Source organism: Labeo rohita, chromosome 1, assembly GCF_022985175.1.
Source record: "Labeo rohita strain BAU-BD-2019 chromosome 1, IGBB_LRoh.1.0, whole genome shotgun sequence".
Taxonomy (NCBI): domain Eukaryota; kingdom Metazoa; phylum Chordata; class Actinopteri; order Cypriniformes; family Cyprinidae; genus Labeo; species Labeo rohita.
Genome location: NC_066869.1, coordinates 1,540,019 through 1,560,263, shown reverse-complemented (window position 1 = coordinate 1,560,263; position 20,245 = coordinate 1,540,019). Strand labels below are relative to the sequence as shown.

At 35.2% G+C, this 20,245-nt stretch overlaps 1 pseudogene; it reads left to right on the top strand.

The window, feature by feature from the left end:
• Positions 1-317: 317 nt before the first annotated feature.
• LOC127165074 (glutathione hydrolase 1 proenzyme-like) lies at positions 318-17,771 on the top strand (annotated as a pseudogene).
• The last annotated feature ends 2,474 nt before the right edge of the window (positions 17,772-20,245 follow it).

Sequence of the window (20,245 nt, the reverse complement as noted above, 5' to 3'; positions counted from 1 at the left end):
TTGGGAAGTTTGGTTTTATTCTTTTTCCTTTGTCGGTTTATTTTATTTTAGTTTATTGATTTTTTTTTTTTTCGTTTGGCCTCGTGGCAGGGTGTGGGAATCTCTTTTTTTTTTTGCCGATGCATACGTGAAAGATGTAGCTACTTGTTGCGGTGGGTGAACAAACTGGATTTGAAAACATAGTCTCTGCCTCGCGCAAGAAGGAGGCCGCTGTGCTTATCTTGAAGGGGCAGAGTTTCGTTGGTCGGTTGATTGAAAGGTTGGTCGGTTGATTATTTCACAGCTAGTTTCGCTTTCAACCCATTTCTAATGTGCCACCGTTCATAGCTAACTTGAGCGAGAACTACTCGGGTTTGGAAAAATTGCTAGCGGATTAAAAAAGCAGGCTGAAACAAATGAAAACGCAAACGGAAAGATCAAGTTGATACGGAAAAAAGGTAACACTTTATTTTACAGTTTCTTAACTAGTTGCTTATTAGCATGCATATTACTAGAATATTAGCCATTTATATTAATGCCTTATTCTGCATGACCTTATTCTACATCCCTAAACCTACCCAATACCTAAACTTAAAAGAAAAAAAAAGCAAAATATGAATTTATTGAGGGAAAAGTCTTTGTGTTACCGGTGAATCTTCTCTTTCATCTTAATCTGTTTCTCCGTTTTGTTCTCTTTTCCCCCCCTTATTTTCCCTCTTTATATGGAGATCGTAAAAACAGGAACTATTAATATAAATGGAGGGAGGGGAAAAAAAGGGGCAGTTTTATCTAAAGTTATACAGACAAAAAACATTAATATTCAGGTCCGGCTCCTCAGAAGCTTGGCACACCCTGGCCCCACACTATTGCATAACAGCCAATCACAAAACTGGAGCGATATTCGTATAAGTTTAGTCTTGTTTAACATCATGCATCTTGGAAATGAGCTGGCAGCAGAAATCACACAGAACAGAGCAAAATGTTATTATTTCATATTGACTAACGATTAAACAATTTAATAATGCAATTGAAAACAAAAGGCAATTGATATGACAACTAAAAACAATAATAATGAAATTAATACCGCGATTTTAATATTCATAAGGATTTGTTTTTAGGTGTCTGCAAAGGTAAGTACGTTTTATAGAACCACTTTTTACGTAAAATGCATACGAATTATCATTAGATCACGTTGCAACAGATGCTCTCAGTTTAGAATTCTAGCGTACGTTTTCCAATTTATTTTTATTTCTATAAAAAAAAAAAAAAAAAAAAAAAAAAAACGTCAGTAAAGGCGGTGCAGCGGTGGTCAAGTAATGTAATCAGTGTATGAGCATACACTATGTAACAGTAACTACCCCAGGTGAAAAAAATGTGCAGTTACATAATGTATAGTGCTCTATTTTCACACACTAATTTTGTACTTAATATACTACAAATTATTCTTCAGTAAGATAATCTAGGTAACATACCTCTATAGTGTACTCAACTGTGCTATTTTGAGACACTATTAATAGACCCTATAAACTAAAATGTGCTTTTAACACACTATGTATTAACATAATGTATGCATTTTACCATTATTCTATTGCAAGATTGTAACATTTTGTGAGAAACTTTTATTATTGTTGAATTATTGGAAAGAAAGAAAAAAAAACTGATTATGAAAATATTGTACACATACGGTGGGAAGTGGGAAAAACTAAAATAAGAATGTTTTGTCAAATTTATAGTGCTCACATTAATAGTTTGATTAAACAGATCATTAAATAGGTTATGTTGCAGGGTCAGCTTATACTTCAGAGCAATCGGCACATGTGTCCGTGACCTACTAACCAGACTCCGGTAGGTGTAACAGATTACAATTATTACAGCATAGTTACATAATATAGCCTACATGTGACAGTAAGTTATCCTTGTTTTCTGGAGCACCCTAGAATATCCTCCTTGCCAAGTTTTACTCTACTAAATCATAATATTAATTGTCATTCTCTGTGTCCGAGCCCGTAACAACATGACTGAAAAAGGAAGTGAAAACCTTTTATAGATCTACTGTCACATAACTTCTTAAACCTGATCTGCAGGTTTGGGCCGATTGTCTGTAAATGAATAATAATAAACACAAAGCCTATTATAGATCACAACACTTCTTGCTGCTTTAATTATTTTGATCGCTGTTGGAGTGAAAAACACACTTATCTGTTTTTTTTTTTTTCTGTATGCACGAAAACGACTCCCTTTTGTTTGTTTAGTTTGTTGAGATGTATGTGTGACATACCGCTGACTTTCACAAATACGTTGTTATAACACATGCTATTGTTATGACATGTTTTTATCTTAGAAATGTATAACAATTAGAACGTGGTAAGATTACATCTGTCTTTTTTCATCTCAAAACATACAGGTTACTCATCAGTCAAGATATTCTCTGTCTGCCAATCAATATCTACTGTAATGTTGAGTTTGAACTGTTAAATTTTCCTTTCAGTCCCTTCTTGTTTTGATCCGCGTTCACATCTACGCCCACATCCATGTCTACACCAACAGAATGGCCAGCAGTCCCGGCGCAAGAGACATCATCAGGTTTTCTGAAAAAGAAGAAGAGGTATGTCTCTCTGTCTTTTAACAAATGATTAATGTATTAAAGAAATCTTAAGAGACTCCTGGTTGGCACATTTCACATCTACAGAAAGTAAATACTAGTGTCCAAAGTCTGGCCGTGGATGAATTTCAGATGTTTATTGAAATGTATTATACGTGCCCTGCCTAGCATAATTTACATCATGCAGTTTCAAAATAACAAGGTAACAGCACTAAATTGTAGGCCTGATGTAAACTATCAGTAAAACATGAGTGACAGCAATTTGATAACTCAAATGCGCTGTCATTAGTGCACAAGAATTCCTGGCAACACTTTAGAATACGGTTCCGTCATTAATGAATAAATACACAGGAACAAATGACTAATGCACTATTAACATTCTAGTAACTACTATTAACTAACAAGAAACTCTGATTAACAAATCAGTAAGTAATAGTGCTCAGTTGATCATGGTAGTTCACTATTAGCTAATTAGTAACTACTATTTTTTCATATCTCCCAGAGAACTACTAAGAACTATATACATTCTCATAATTAAATGTAAATAATGCAAAATGTGTAATTAATTCTAAAGATTATTCTGAAGATCATGGTAACCCACTAGTAATGACTCGGGTGTTACCAAATACTTCAGAAGTAATTACTAATTATTTGGATCTGTATTCTAAAGTGAAGATCATGAGAACTCCTTAGTAATGACTAATGTCATTAAAAACGTTTGAGGTTTGTGTAAGGTTCTGGATAGTTGTACTTCTGATGGTTTTGGTAACACTTGAGTCAGTACTAGTGGGTTACCATGATCTTCACTTTAGAATTAATTATACATTTTGCATCATTCACATTAATTATGAACCTGTATATCGTAGTTCTTAGTATTTCTTTGGGAGCTATGAAAAATAGTAGTAGTACTGATTAGCTAATAGTTAACTACCACTTTCAGCTGAGCACTATTACTTTCGTTAATTAGAATTTCTTGTTAGTCAGTAGTTGTTACTAGAATGTTAATAGTGCATTAGTAATTTGTTCCTGTGTAGTTATTCACTAATGACAGAACTGTATTCTAAAGTGTTACCAAATTCCTCAATGCACTAAAAGCAGAACAGCGCGACTCGTTTGAACAATGCTGCATGGACCATTAGCTCTAACTAAAGACAGCGCAACACTAGCTCAGAACAAATGCGTTACTCACTGACTGATCTCGATCACGCAACCACTAAACAGCGCTGTGAGTAGCGTTTGAGTTTGGAGCAGAGGTTTTGATACAAACCACAGATTCTGCGGATGATTTAAACTAGTCTGAAGGCAGATGTGTTGCATCTGCACTGACGCGAAAACAGGAGAAACATTGTGCAACAACAATCCACTTTTCGATCCACAAATCAGTATTCACAATGGATTTACTGTAGTAGCCTAACACTATTTGTACCTGTGTTATTGTGGCAGGAATGCAGGATATTCATTAAAGGAGAAGTCCACTTCCAAAACGAAGATTCACATATAACGTACTCACCCTCTTGTCATCCAAGATGTTCATGTCTTTCTTTCTTCAGTCATAAAGAAATTATGTTTTTTGAGGAAAACATTTCAGGATTTTTCTCCATATAATGGACTGATATGGTGCCCCGATTTTGAACTTTCAAAATGCAGCTTTAAATGATCCCAAATGCAGTTGTAAATGATCCCAGCCGAGGAAGAAGGGTCTTATCTAACGAAACAATACACTTTAAATACTTTTTAATCTCAAACACTCGTCTTGTCCTTCTCTCCCTGAACTCTGTGTATTCTGACTCAAGACAGTTAGGGTATGTCAAAAAACCCCAATCATATTTTCTCCCTCAACTTCAAAAATCATTTCAAAATCATCCTACATCGCTGCAGAAGTACAAACACAGTCTTTGCAAAGTGAACATGCAAAGAAGATCAAACACCCTTAACAAAAAAGGTAAAACAGTGATATAGGACCATTTTGAAGTTGAGGGAGAACATGAGATTTGACATACACTAACTGACATGAACCGCAACAAAAACAGTCCAGGGAGAGGAAGACAAGACAAGCGTATGGCATTAAAAAGTATATAAATTGTATTTTATTAAATGAAAATAACCAATCGTTTTGCTACTTGGCTGGCATCGTTTACAACCGCCTTTTGTGATCGTTTGAAGCTGCATTTAAACTGCATTTTGGAAATTCAAACTCGGGGCACCATATCAGTGGAGAAAAATGCTTAAATGTTTTCCTCAAAAAAACATAATTTCTTTATGACTTAAAAAAGAAAGACATGAACATCTTGGATGACAAGGGGGTGAGTACATTATTTGTAAATTGTTGTTCTGGAAGTGGAGTTCCCCTTTAAAGCAATAAGCCCCAAGAATCCGTGGTTTACAGTAAGGTTCATAACAGCTAAGGGGCGTTGTTAGGCATGACGCGAAACGGATATATAATTATATATATTTTTATATATTGGATTGATTTTAATAACTTGTGTGCCAAGCACTAGGAAAATAGAGCTTGGTATCAGCAGATACTCACTGACTCCAATTGGGGGCACAAAAAATATGCTGTTTTTTTTCACCAGGGCTGTCAGTCACAGACATTCAGCTGAGCATCTCTCTTCTTTCTCCACTAAAGAAAGAAAGTGTTGATCGGTTTAGAATGACATGATATGAGTCAAAGATTAAAGAAGTTTCTTTTTTTGGGTGAACTGTGCTCTTAACTGCCTATCCTAAAGCAGCAGTGGACACATATGCCTGTTTTTGTTTTAATATAGTAAAGTGTGGCATATTCTGTATTCTTTGACAGCCAGATCAACTGACAGAATAATTGGTCAAGTATGCCAGTTTATAGGAGGGAGAGAAAAGCACATCTCAATCTACAAATGAATACAATGATACCATAGAACATTAGAACTCTGTTTGCGTGTTGAATACAAATGAAATATCTCAAAATCTGGTGCTGTACTTTCAGATATCTGTTGGCCACCTCTGTGACAGTGGTCTCCATACTGACACTCTCTTTAACGCTCTCTCTGACGATCACTCTGAAATCCACTCAAACACCCAAGTGCTATGCTAAGGCAGCAGTGGCAGCAGATGCCAGAAATTGCTCTGAGATTGGGAGGTATGATTCCAAAGAGCCACATTTATGATTTAGTGAAAAGATGACTTGCATGACTAATGGGACTTTTGTGACCTTAGAGCCTGCAACGCTAATGTGGAGACGTTTGAATTCTTCACTTGAATTTACACATTGCTCTTTATCATTTCAGTGACATGCTGAAGCGTAATGGTTCAGCGGTTGATGCCGCTATCGCCGCTCTGCTGTGTGTGAGTCTGTTTAATGCTCACAGTATGGGCATCGGAGGAGGAGTGATTTTCACCATATATGATGCATCATCCGGTACGTGGACTTTGAAAGACCTAACCAGACTACCACAATAATCTCCCACAGTGGTTACAGTGCTTATGTTAGTTGGAAAGAAGCAAAAACCTGAAACGTATTACTGCTCATCTTTACAAAGCACATCTTGCTCTAGTGATCAGTAAAGTTTCATAAGAAAGGGCCCAGCATATTGGACCCAGTTCTGGTGACACATTTAATAGGGAGTAAATATGCTGTGTTCTTTAATCAATAAATTACACCTTTGGCCAGGTAGCTGAATAAAACTCCTTGCTGGTCAATCAGATTTCATGTATGGATTTAATGTTATACTTACGGACTTGTACTCTATTGTGCTCCATCAACCTAATATTTCCCCTCTTATTTGGGGTTGTGGGTTATGGTTTGGTTTCACATTAGGACCTTGACAGGAATTATAATCCAGAAATCATGGTCACTCCAACACTTCACTGTTAAATGAAAATTAAAAGTTCATGTTTTCTTTTTCAGGAAAGGTGGAGACAATTAATGCCAGAGAAACTGCTCCAAAGTATGCATCAGATGACATGTTTGACAAAGAGGAAACAAAACCAGGTAAACCACCACTGAGCATCTTCCAAAAATCTAGTGACCATGATGATTTTACAACACTGAACAGATTCAGTAAGCACATTATCATTACACAGAAAAATTCATCTGTGTGATGATTTATTGTAGTTTGGCCCTTGAATGACTGAAACACTTATGTGCTCTGTGTTTTGTCATGAATGGCAGGGTTGTTCATAGCTGTACCAGGAGAACTGCGTGGTTATGAGCTGGCACACAAAAGACACGGGAGACTGCCATGGAGGGAGCTGTTTGAGCCCAGTATAAAGCTGGCACAACGGGGTATTCCGATTGGCAAAGCCATGGCCAAAGCCATTAAAGAGAATGAGAAAGCAATTCTTAATAATGCAGCATTGTGGTAAGATTCATTTGTGAACTAAAAACTAAAGGCTATTTTTAAAAGTATTATTATTTATTTAAACGCTGTCAGTGGCAGCTGTTTCGGTCACAGATGAATATAACAAATATCCTACAAGGGAGATCCTGACACTATTACAGGATCAAGCGGTGGATGGGGTTAGGTGGCATGCGCTGAGTTTTTTACCACCATGCTGAGTGCTGAGATTAAGATTCTCCCTCCTCATCAGCTTTTAGGACACATTCAAAGAGGGATCACATGACATAAGAAACACTGTTGCAGGTGTCAGTTTAAAACTATGCTTCTCCTATTGTTTCAGGTTTATCCATTGTTATTCTAATGCTAAGTAAAAACTACTAAATGTCGTTTACACATCATGTTAAGATTGTGGGGATTCTCTGCCTCTAATTATTATTATTTTATTTTTTTTGTGGAGTAAAATCTTTCACTCAGGTGATACGACTTCAACAACAGATATGCAAAATACCATAATAATAATATTGTTAAAATATTGCCAAGTAAAATATTGCAGCAATGCAAACAACGATAAAATCAAAGAAGGACTGTAAGGGACACAAGCATAAGGAAAACAAAGGGAGCAATACAATTTTAAGAATAAATATTCTGAGGATTTTATTTGTTCCTTTGTTTCTGTATGTTTGTTATTATTAACAAACATTTTAAAGTGATTTTAAAGTTGTTGTTTTTTTTCACTTTAGTCGTGTACTTTTATCTTCAACATACTTTGTTTATAACCAAAAAAGTAAGAAGATATGTTTTCAGTGGACTTTCAAAATTTGCTTTGCTTTGCCAACATCAGTCTTTTGATTTACACAACATAATCTTGCTTCTGATCTGGTCTCTCTTTTTTCTAGTGAAGTGTTTTGTGACTCAAACAAAACCATCTTGAAAGAAAATGATACTGTACGATTTCTCAAACTTGCTGTGACCTATCAAAAGATAGCAGATGAAGGACCAAAAGCTTTTTATGATGGGTCACTGACTCAGAGTATAGTGGATGAAATCAAGGCTGAAGGTTATTTATGCTAACATTTTGCTCTATTCATATGTGAGGGTCTGCTAACCGCAACAAAATCCTGAGTATGAAATGAACTTTAGAGTACATATGGTCCCACAGAATGTTAGAGTACGCCTAGCCACACACTAGACAATTTTCAAATCCTAACCAATTTTAATACCATGGGATTCCACAGACATGAAGACTGTTTAACCGATTTTTACCTTTATAATCCTCGAAGCACGCAACATCTGATAGGTGATGCTTGGTCATGTCAGAGGCAGCCTGATCAAGAGTCGTAAATGTAAAACATGTTAAATATTAACTTAACTCTCGTTTGCGACAAGCCTTTAATCGTGTCAAGCCAATTAATAACTAGTAGTGTGCAGCCAGCCTAACACTGAAGCAGTGTTAAAGTTAATGTGATAATTAAATGCTTAATTAGGTGCTGATTGTGTATTTGTGATGAATACCTGCTTTTAACAAGCAGATTTACTGAAGAAAAGAGAAACACAAGAACTTCAAGCGACTTCCAGCCACAGATGAAATCAACTGAAATAAAAGGCATTACATTTCTTAGGCTCTCAGCAAACGATGATAAGAGATTCACTAATTTTGTTATAACACAATAAAATTTACATTGTCTACATTATCTACAGTATTCTGCTGTTTATTTAGACATGAAAAGTCAGCATATGAATCACAATAATGGTGAAAATTAACAAATTATTCAGATGAACAGACCATTGAACATCAAAAAACAAGCTACTAAAAAGTCACAACAAAATAGCAAAAAGTAAAACAAATAGTAAGAATAAAAGAAAATACTAAGACAATTCAGCTGCATAATTTATACCTCACAATGCATGCTGGGAGCAATGGATCACTTTGTTTGGTGCATCCACCATACTGAATATATAACATTCATATATAATGTTGATTGTCACTATTGTAGAGATTAATACGCTGATTCTTGATGAATGTATGACTAAACAGCACAGAGGTTCAGTACAGAAATGTCTTTTTTTTTCTTTTTTTTTACACTGCTGTGTAAAATTAATTGCATATAACACATTATCGTTAATTTAGATTCTGGTTGAGATTAGTGAATTAGGCCAACTATGTGATTGTCAATACGTAGCCAATATGACCTGATCATGTTTTTTTTTTTTTTTTTTTGTTTTTTTCTTTGTTTGTTTTATAAACACACAGTTAAAAATGGTGTTAAAAAGTCAAGGGTCAAGAGTGCAACTAAAGCAAAGACTGATCACCATAATGGTGAAATAAAATAGAAACAGAAATCAACATCTAAAGCTCATTCTCAAGACCTCCTGTAGACGTCAGACAGAAATGACGTCAATCTGGTTAGTAATGCGTGAATTGCTGGTGGTGCTGTTTGTGGAGTTGTTAATCATCCACTGCTGAGATATTGAGAGATTTAATTTAAGAATAAGACTGTGGCTGGAAGTCACTTGTTGTTCTAGTGTTTCCCTTTTTTTCAGTAAATCTATCACTAATACCCAGTCAGCACTCAATTAATCACTTTATTGTCTCATTAACTCTAACACTCTGTAGAGTGGGACCATATGTACTCTGAGTGTTAATTTAACACTCGGGATTTTGCTGTGAATGTATGCAATTCTTTCTGAGGAGTTTGTTTCTTGTAACACAGGAGGGATCATAACACATGAGGACCTAAAAGGTTATAAACCTGTGCTGAATGAGTATGCATTAAACTTCACTGTGGGGAAATACATATTTCATGCTCCTGATGCTCCGTTCGGTGGACCTGTGCTCGCTCTCATACTCAACATACTCAAAGGTCAGTGTCTATATGTGTATGCTAAAGTGTTTATTTATACTGTGATGTAAAACTGAAGGAAAAAAATTATATAAGGAAAATATTAAAACAGATCAAGTTTTTTAAAAAAAGCTCTATTTAAATTACCTTGAATTCATTCTGTAAAACAGACACTACCTCTTGTCACCATTTAAATTCTGAGATCATATTGTTCAGTATGAAATTCAACAGTTGTAAGGGACCAGAAGACAATTTCATAGACAACAGGAGTTTAATCTTTAACTCATTCAAGAGGAAGCCAGTATATGGCCCTTAACGTGCATTTGTAAATCAAGAAGGTGTTCTCGTGTGTTTACATTTGTCTGCTGCAAAGCACATTGTTGTTGATACAACAATGTTCAAATCAGTACCTACACAGTTTAACAATGTTTTCTTGAGTTAAAAATGTATATATTGTGTTATAAAAGCGTAGACAAGTTGCTGGTGAAATTTGTGCAATACATACTGTACAGATGGCGAGATGGTTCACCAATAACAGCAGTTTCCTGTGTGTGTTCTGCCTCTGTTTGCTTTGTGTCTTGTCCTTTGATAGCTGTCATGGTAATTCATTAGTCACAGCCCCTTCCTTGTTTCTCTCCAACCTGGTGGGTGGTGGTGCTGGATGGCAGAGTCAGGCTGAATACACATAAATAAATACATAGTACATAATTATTAATAATTCTACCCTTCTGTGCCTCTGCTGCACGATTGTGTCGTTGTTGTTTAATGTGCTGAGAAACATCATTTTTCCCACTGTGTCCAATATTAAAATCAGCGCAACACTCTTTAACACATTCTTTAATCCAGCTGTTGTTAAATTTCTGTGTATATTTAGGGCCTGAGCACCGGTGGTGTGAAGACTCTATTGGAATTGCTCAGTTTCTTCTTCTCCAAAATGAATTGCATTTCTGAGGACCTATACATGCTCAAAAACTCATGAAACTCACACACACCAAAAGTGGTGAAAATTTACATTTGATATGGGTTTCAGAAGTGAGTGTGGCAAAATGGCTCAGTAGTAAAGTGCCCCTCGATCTACATTTCACATATATGTACGAATTTCGGTAGACACATGTAACACACCAATACCTACAAAAAAGTCCCCTGGTATAAAGTCTGAAACCCGCCTGTTATTTTGAATTTTCTCTGCAAGTTTTGTGCCTTTTTGCCATTTTCATAAGTTCTGTTTAATTTAACTCCTTCTTGAGATTTATTCAGATCAACACCAAATTCAGTCAGTGTAATCTAAAGCCCTTTGTGACATTAAATTGTAAGGATCTTCAATTTTCGTTGAAGGGCGTGTCCGTAGCGGCCTGACAAACGTCAATTTTTCTCCATGAAAAAGGAAGCTGTTAGAATTCAGCCACACAATGTCCGATCTGCACCAAAATTCCCATGTTTGATAAGAGTCCTGTCCTGAACATGTCCTTGACCATATTCTCTGGTTGAGTAGTGACGTAATCAACTTATTTCACTTAAAAATATATCTCAACAGCCATTTATGACCACTGTTTATTCATATTAAACATTTAAGATGAACATTTTCAAACTTATGGTGTACACTACAGTCTCACAGTGTACCAAATACAAATCATTATTTATTTATTTATTTATATGTATATTTTCATTGTCTAGCTATCTGGGATTTCGGTATGGAGTTAAAGGGGAGGGTTATATTTATGTTGGTGGTATTATATCACATTGTGAGTATATATTAGCACCGTTTGTTGTTATCTCGTGGCATTTGGTAGAGCATTTGGACACGGAAGCGGTGACACGTGACATGAGACATAACAAGTGGATTCAATTATAGCCATAGCACCACCTGCTGGCAACAGGAAGTGACATGTTTTACACTCTAACGAACTCATCATAGAGATTTAATTACATCAACATTATATTTGGTCAGTCTACTGTAAAAGCCTTTGCAATGTTAAATTGCCAAGATCTTGAGTTTTCGTTAAAGGGCGTGTCCCTGGCGGCCTGACAAAGTTTGATGTTTCACCATTTAAAAGGAAGTTGTTTTAACTTAGACATACAATGCCCGATCTGCTCCAGACATCACAAGCTCTAAAAGAATCCTGGTCTGAACACATCTAAAGGCCAATATTCTGTAATCATTGCGCCACCTGCTGGCAACAGAAAATGGCTTGTTTTACACTAACTTAAACATGCAATGTCTGATCTGCACTGGACTTCACGTTTGGTAAGAGTCCTGGCCTGAAGACATCTAACACAAAATAATGATACAAATCATTATTTATTTATTTATTTATTTATATGTATATTTTCATTGCGTGTTCATACAAAGAGCGAAAATGATTATGGAAAATTATCGAGATTAATTTCAAATAATGAAAAATTTAATTTCAGGATACAACATCTCAAGCAACAGTGTGTCTACAACAGGGAACAAGACTTTGACCTATCATCGTATGATAGAGGCTTTCCGCTTTGCTGATGTCCAAAAGAGTAAACTGGGAGACCCACTTGATGAAAACATCACTGAGGTGAGTTGGAACTTTTTAAAATATTTTAAGGCTATTATTAGTTAATACTAACAACCACCACCACATTATAGCAGCTTTTTGTGACACTGTCAAGCTTCAAACACTTCAAAAAAAAGTTTCACAGATGTCGGAGCACTAGCCCTGTGGGTAGCGTTTTGACTAGTGCTGTCAAGCGATTAAAATTTTTGATCTAATTAATTACATGGTGTGGCGATTAATTAATCTAATTAATCGCATTTAATCGCACATACACACAGACATTACAAGAAGCAGTTTTTTACCATTTATTATTGAATACAAGCCTGTAACTTAGGCTACAATGGTCATGACATTTTTATCACTGACTGAACACAAACCTATGAATTAGGTTACAGTATATGACAATTGTAACTTATTGAACACAAACCAATGATATTGGTTACAATGTCACAATTGGTTACAAATGACAGTTTTAATTATTACTGAACATAAACCAATGTCTAAGGTAACAACGACCATGACAATTTTGTTTATTACTGAACACAAGCCTATCAACTAAATTGCACATTTTCTGAGTTTAAAGATGCCCTTTTATTCTGCACAACAGTGCCAGCCAGTGAGAAAAGTCTTTTGCATGGTACTGTGGTTGCAGGGGTTGCCAAATATTTGCGAGCTAAGGAAGACAGTGTGGCATGATGGGGGGCACCCACTGACAGACTAGCAGCATTATTTTTTTAGCCCATATGATGTATATTTCATATAATTATGTAACATATATTCTACATTAAAATACTTTAAAAATTTACAATGACTGCTGTACAAAGAGTAAAAAGAGTGTGGTCAGGTGAAACAGACAAGAGGATGGTGAAAGATTTAGTTTAGAAACGAAACGCAAAAGCTTTTCATTTTGAAAAACCTGTTGACTTTTGCCGATTATCTGTGGTGATTTTGGAAGTTTTTTTTTTAACATTTGTTTCTTATTTATTTGGTTCTACAGTGTTTGCTGATTTTTACTTTATTTAAACTTTGTGTAATTTCTTTCTTATTCGTTTTGTTAATAAAAGTTCTATGATTATGTATAGACTAAGTTAGTGTAACGTTGTATTAACTTGTTGCTTGAATTGTATTTAAGCAACTGACGCCGAATTGCCGCTAATTTAAAAGTGAAAGTAAATGCGCACGGTGCATTTATGAGCTAGACCTATTTAAAAGCAAAAGACAGTGAGGAAAAGAGGGAAAACTTAAACGAGCTACAAACTAACAACTGCTTGACGCCAAATCGCCACTAAAATCCAAAGTAACATGCAACTGTCACCATCACATCCCTATAGCGGAAAAGCCGCCTCTTTTTTTTTTTTTTTTTTTACCGAATTCTTTCTTTCACTATCTCTGATTAATTAAACATGTAACTTATGCCGGAAAATAACGAAAAGAGTCGCGACTATATGGATATGGGACTTAAATTGAAATTTAGCCTAAAACGTACTTATTCTATCCAGTAAAATAATAAGATAATACAAATAAAAATAGAAAATATGAATTCTTTAATTTTTCATAGCTCAGACAAAATCATGATTGTCTCCAAGATTTTTTCTCCGATTCTCGGGAGGGCAAATTCGGCCTAAAAATCCTGTAGTGTGAGGCCGGCTTAAGCGCCTTGTCTTCCACAACATTAGCAGGCTTACAGTCCATTGTAATCCATACAGATATCGCATTTGTTAATGACTGCGATGTAGACTTGGTGGTGTGGCGGAGCTTGGTGGTGTGACTGTCGCAGCCGTAAAGTGTAACTTTACAGGTCTGTAGGGGGGCGGGGCGCGTTAATTGCGTTAAAAATATTAACGCCTTATTTTTTTCTGTGATTAATTAATCTAATTAACGCGTTAAATTCCCAGCCCTAGTTTTGACATATAGTCTGAACCCAGTTTTCTGGGTTAAAGAACTCAAGGTTCTTTGCTGAATCTCTTCCACTCTCTGTGCCATTGTTTCCTCTCATTTACACTGTTCTAACCAATGTTGGCATAAAAGTACAAAAATATTACCATACCATAGAAATGCTCTATGAGACTTGCGTGCTCTAGTGTATTCCAAGTGTTGAATTCATATGACAGCTTTGTGTGAAAAGCAGATTAAATTGTAAGTCAGGGGTGCTCAATCCTGTTCCTGGAGATCGACCTTCCTGCAGAGTTCAGCTCCAATCCTGATCGAACACACCTGAACCAGCTAATTAGGATCTGAAGGAGCACTTGATAATTACAGACAGGTGTGTTTGGTCAGGGTTGGAACTAAACTCTGCAGGAAAGTAGATCTCCAGGAGCAAGACTGAGCACCCCTGTTGTAAGTTTATGTATGTTTATTCACTAATGATGTTCTTGTGGCATGACACACAAGATCCAAAGGCACCTGCTGTCAATGACATTGGACTGATGCCGTTGAATCTCACGTGAATGTGGATAAACAATGACTAAATTTGCAGCTTTCATCTGTACCTTTAAGCCAACTCATATCTCACATGCAGAATTTCTGGTTTGTCTGAACTTGTCATATTTAATCAAATGTATGAATTTTGTCACAGATTGTTTCAGAGTTTGTTCTAAATATGACCTCGGACAGCTTTGCGAACCACATCAGAAGTACGATTAAAGATGACATCAAACAAGACACAGATATGATGACCAGTTTGAAAGTATTGCAGCTGATGACTATGGCACATCTCACCTGTCCATCGTCACAGAAGATGGGAGTGCAGTGGCCGTCACCAGCAGTATCAACGACTAGTAAGAATACAATATAAATATGACAATGAGCTACATAAAAACATAGGACTAGCGTCATTTGAGCCTGAAAAGTAAGCTGATTACCCCTTGGATAACTGCTAGTTGGTCAGGCTAGTTCTTAAGACAGAGTCTTAACAAAATGGCTATGTTCACGCAACTGGTCTTGATCTGACTAGGGATGTACTCAACTATGTGATACAATTCACAATACTGATCTCTTGATATGTTTTTTTTTTTTTTTTTTTTTTTTTTGGAGAATCAACATGCCCTTTTATTATTCCTCAAATGCTTCGTAAAATATAAATATATTTAAAGTCAAATAACAAAACTACACTGCAGTTTTAAAACCAATTCCAAATAAAATAATAATAATAATCCTCCGGGTCAGTGTGGTTTTGCCTATTAAGAGTTTTTTTCCGTAGGCAACTGTGACCGGAGCTTTTCACTGTGGTGACACTTTATGTGCTGCGTCATATTCGCATGCGCTGTTATTAAATGTCTTCTTACAGTGTTTGCACACAGTTTTTGTTTTGTCTGTTACCACCTCACCACTTTTCATTTTTCTGTCATCTTCTGAAAGCCAAAATGTTGCCACACCTATTATTTGAATGAGGATGGGGCTTCCTCAATATCAACATCCACACTCCTCGTCGCCATGCTTAAAAACGTTAGCTACTTGTTGTCTGCTGCTATTCCCACTGTAAAGTGAGTTTGCAGTAAACACAGCGGCCCCTGCTGTTCAAAACAATTTTCGCAATTCATTTTACATCTCAACCAACTTGAATCGTGACATATTTTAACCAATTTTCAGTTTTGCTTTTTGTGTCTTTGTTTTAACTTTAAGGTGATGACACGCAGGGCAATGTTATTAGAGGACTTCCCACTGAGAATGGGCAACAAATTTCCATCTGGATACTTTAGATAATTTGTGAGCCCTGTCTCTCTCACCTGGTTGCCCATTGATGGCAAGATCTGCGATCGCGTGCAGTTACTGACACTCGCATGCAATGGCTTTTCTTGTGCACACTGTTTTACTTTCACTTTCACTTTCGAAATCTAACACGTTCAGCAAAGAGGGGAGAGGGTGGAAAGGGCACATGCTGTACAACTGCACTGTAAAAAACTATTTGTTGAGTCAACTTAAAATAGTTTGTAACCTGGCTGCCTTAAAATTTTAAGTTCAGTCAACTCAAAAACAGTTTATTCAACTTGAAATGTTAAATTATACTAAGTGACAACTTAGATATTTGAGTTGAATCAACTTAAAATTTTAAGGCAGCTGGGTTACTTACCCATCTGTTAAGTTTAGCAAACACAAATATCTAAGTTGTTACTTAGTACAGCTTAACATTTCAGGTTGACTAAACTTATTTTACTTAACTGAACTTAAAATTTTAAGGCAGCAGGGTAACAAATTATTTTAAGCTGACTCAACAATTTGTGTTTTTTATTTTTTTTACAGTGTGCATGCACAAACATTGCAGCGCCGCGCTATAATATAAAAGCAATGTGTCATATTAAAACACAAATGAAACTACGAGCATGCAGTGTTGTAGTTACGTCATCAGTTAGGTCATGAAGTTATCAAAACAAACGATTAAAGCTGCCTGTTTTTTTTTTGGTTTGTTTGTTTGTTTGTTTTTTTGTTTTTTTTGTAAGTAAAAATAAAAGTAATTTTAAGTTTTTGTTTGTTTGTTTCAAGTGCTGTTTTCTGGATCTTTTTTTTTTTTATATTTTGTGCTCTCACAGCTTTGGCTCTCAGGTGATGTCACCCTCAACAGGCATTATATTTAATAACCAGATGTTGGATTTTAAAGATACTGATTTGACAAATGGAAATATTACACAAACCAACTCAATTAAACCAGGTAAGAACCTTGCATGCCTTAAGTTACATAGACTCATTGCAAATGAGTTTCAATAAGTAAAATCACCTATATAAATATAAATCATATGCAAATTACTATTTGTTTTGACAAGGTAAAAGACCACTTTCATCAATGTGTCCCACAATAATTTTGGACAAAAACAGTGGACAAGTCAAAATGGTGGTCGGAGGTTCAGGTGGGACAAATATCACCACAGCAACTGCTCAGGTAACTAAAGCACTGAAAAGAGTTGAACATTTGCATGCCTACAGCACATAACAGAAAGAAATATCAATACAAAGACATTTAATAATCTGAAGTACTATCCTGAACTGGACAAACATTTGTTTATTCTGAATAGGCAATAGTCTAATGTTATGTTTAATGTTTTTGATAAATGAACAATATGTTTTTCTGAATTTTAAATATTTTTTTGTCTTCTATCGAAAAACACTTTCCCCCTCATGTCTCTCAAATAGGTGATCCTGAATTACTTGTTCTTTGACTATGATGTGAAGAGAGCTGTTAATGAACCCAGAGTTCAGATTACGCCAAATATGACCTTTGTAGATGAGAACTTTGATAAGGTAGAATTTTTATTTGTCATTAAATTAATTAGTAGTAAGTTAATTAGTAAATTAAATTAGCAAAAGTGATCATTATTCTAACTTTCTTTCCGTGTTGTGTTTATGAATGCAGAATGTACTTGATGGTTTGAAGCTGAAGAATCATGATATATATAACAATACTGCAATATCAGCTGTACAGGCAGTTGTGCAACAGGATAACAAAGTCTGTGCTGAATCTGATGACAGGAAAGGCGGCTATCCTGCCGGATACTGAGCACTACTCCTGTCCTGTTATTAATTATTAAATAATAATAATAATAATTATTATTATTAATAATTACATATATATATATATATATATATATATATATATATATATATATATACATATACACATACACACACACACACACACACACACATATATATATATATATATATAATTTTCTGCATGCTGTGTGATTTCTGAATGCTTGTAAATAATACAATATTTATTTACTTTCATTTTTTTTAATTAAAGTTCTATTTTGATCCCTATTTTCCTGTGTGTGTGTTTTTTTTTTTTTTTTTACTTCCATAATGTTTGAGGGAGGGGGCACAACAATACAAGTCTGCTTAGGGTTACTCATTTGGCCAGCAGTGTTCCTGTAAAACAAATGGTTCCTCCAGTTCTGCCATTTACTGTATATCTAATCATGAGCAGCAGTGTTCTGCTGTATCCATACATAAAGTTCTGTCTGTTTGTACTGTCAGTTTGCTTATTAATTAATGAGCTGTAACTGTGGGATTGAACTGTTGCTCTTTTTTCACTATATTTTGTTCATTTTCAGAGAACAGAATGTAAAACCCCAGTGAGAATAAATAAATAAATAAATAAATGAATAAAAAACAGTTCTGACAACACAAATAATATTTACACTATACAATTTTTATATTGAATGAACTTTTCATTTTGATAAACCAAACAAACCCCAAGCCTAGCAGTAATAACATTGCAAATGCATGTCAACTAGTCATTAACAATTAGTAGACTGTCTGATGCTAAAAATAGCTAATGACCAAATAAACTTTGAATAAATGCATCAATTTATTCCAATGTCCCTAAACCAAACCTAACAGTCTGCTTGAATAGTTAGTAGAAAATGCATCCTTTAAATTCATGAGAATTAGTTGACATGTAAATGCAAAGTTACTTATAGTTATTAGAATGTCTAAAGTTGACTATCAAAATAAAGTGTAACTTTCATACTGAATGAGCCCTTACCTCACTGTAACAACAACAACAAAAAAAAGACATTATGAATGTATAAAGTCAAAGTTTTATGGTGGACTGAATAGGGTTTAGAAAACTTCTTCTGGAAAGAGATTTAACGTTTCCTGAAATATTAATTAATTAATTTATGTTTACCGCTCAGAATTGGTTTCAAAATTGCAATTTAAATGTGATTTGGGTAGGAAATAAAATATAATGTTAATTTATAATTAAATTTAATTTAAAATTTAATTTATATATGAAGAGTTCAGATGCAAAACCAGCTAAATCCATCTGATGTTTTTCTTTAAAATGAGCATTTCTTTCTGGCTACTTTGTATAGGGTTCTATGTAAGTACTGGTAATTCTGATTGGGCTGAGGCTGGAATTTAGCGAGTTTGAAGTAAAAGTATTTGATGGATGTATACTATGTGTCAGGAACATTCACTTGGTATCATTATCATCTGAACTCTTTATATTTATTTTCATATGTAAGCATGTGAAATGAGCTGGTTTTAATAGCATTACCTGTCATAACAGATTAGTTTTAACATTAAACTGTCTGGTTGATTTAGATACAGCTTATGTTTATCATTTTTTTTTTTTTTTTTTTTTTTTTGGTTTGTTTTTTATGTTTTTGTATATTTCAGGGTTGTCTTGTAGTTATAGATCAGGCATGGCAAACGTCGGTCCTGGAGAGCCACAGCCCTGCAGAGTTTTAACCCTAATCAAACACATCAGCAAATCACAATCAGCTAATCAAGATCTGAAGGGTTAGGTAGCTACAAGCAGGTGAGTTTTTATTTGGGTTGAAAACTGAACTCTTGGGCATATGGCTCTCCAGGACTGGAGTTCACCACCCCTGTTATAGATGATTAGCCAGTTTTCCTATTAATTCTTCCTAAATTAATTCTTTAAAAAAATTATGTGATTAATATTGACTGTTTATTGAGCTAATAATAATGTAATGCAGCAGTGCAGCATCTGTTTGTATTTCATGTTTGTTAATAGTGCCTTCCTGCAGATCTCTGTAGAGACTGAATGAGGAAATGGAGCTGAATGACACTGCAGCATCTCCAGATCCCAGCTGTGTGTCTATGAAGAGTAATGCATCCTTACCTGATCGTCCTGATTTCAGTGATGGAGCAGTGGCCCCTGACCCAGGCCCCAGGTGAGACAAAACACTGATATTGTATATCCTATGAAGTACATAATAGAAATCTGTTATACAATGAGTTTTTTTTTTTTTTTTTTTTTTTTTTTATTTAATGGTAACCTGCTTAATGTTACATTAATGTAAAATATCACTGAATGAACATGTACATCTTCACAGACCTGACTGACTGATAATGAAAATTGTTGTCAGTTATTTTATCATTGTAGCACTGAAACCCACAGTATACTTCACAACTCAATAAAGTGCAGACACTGAACAAGGATGAATCTTTTAAGTGTGCATGTGTTGAACACCTGTATTTGTGCACATTATCAAGTGGAGTTACTTCAAAAAG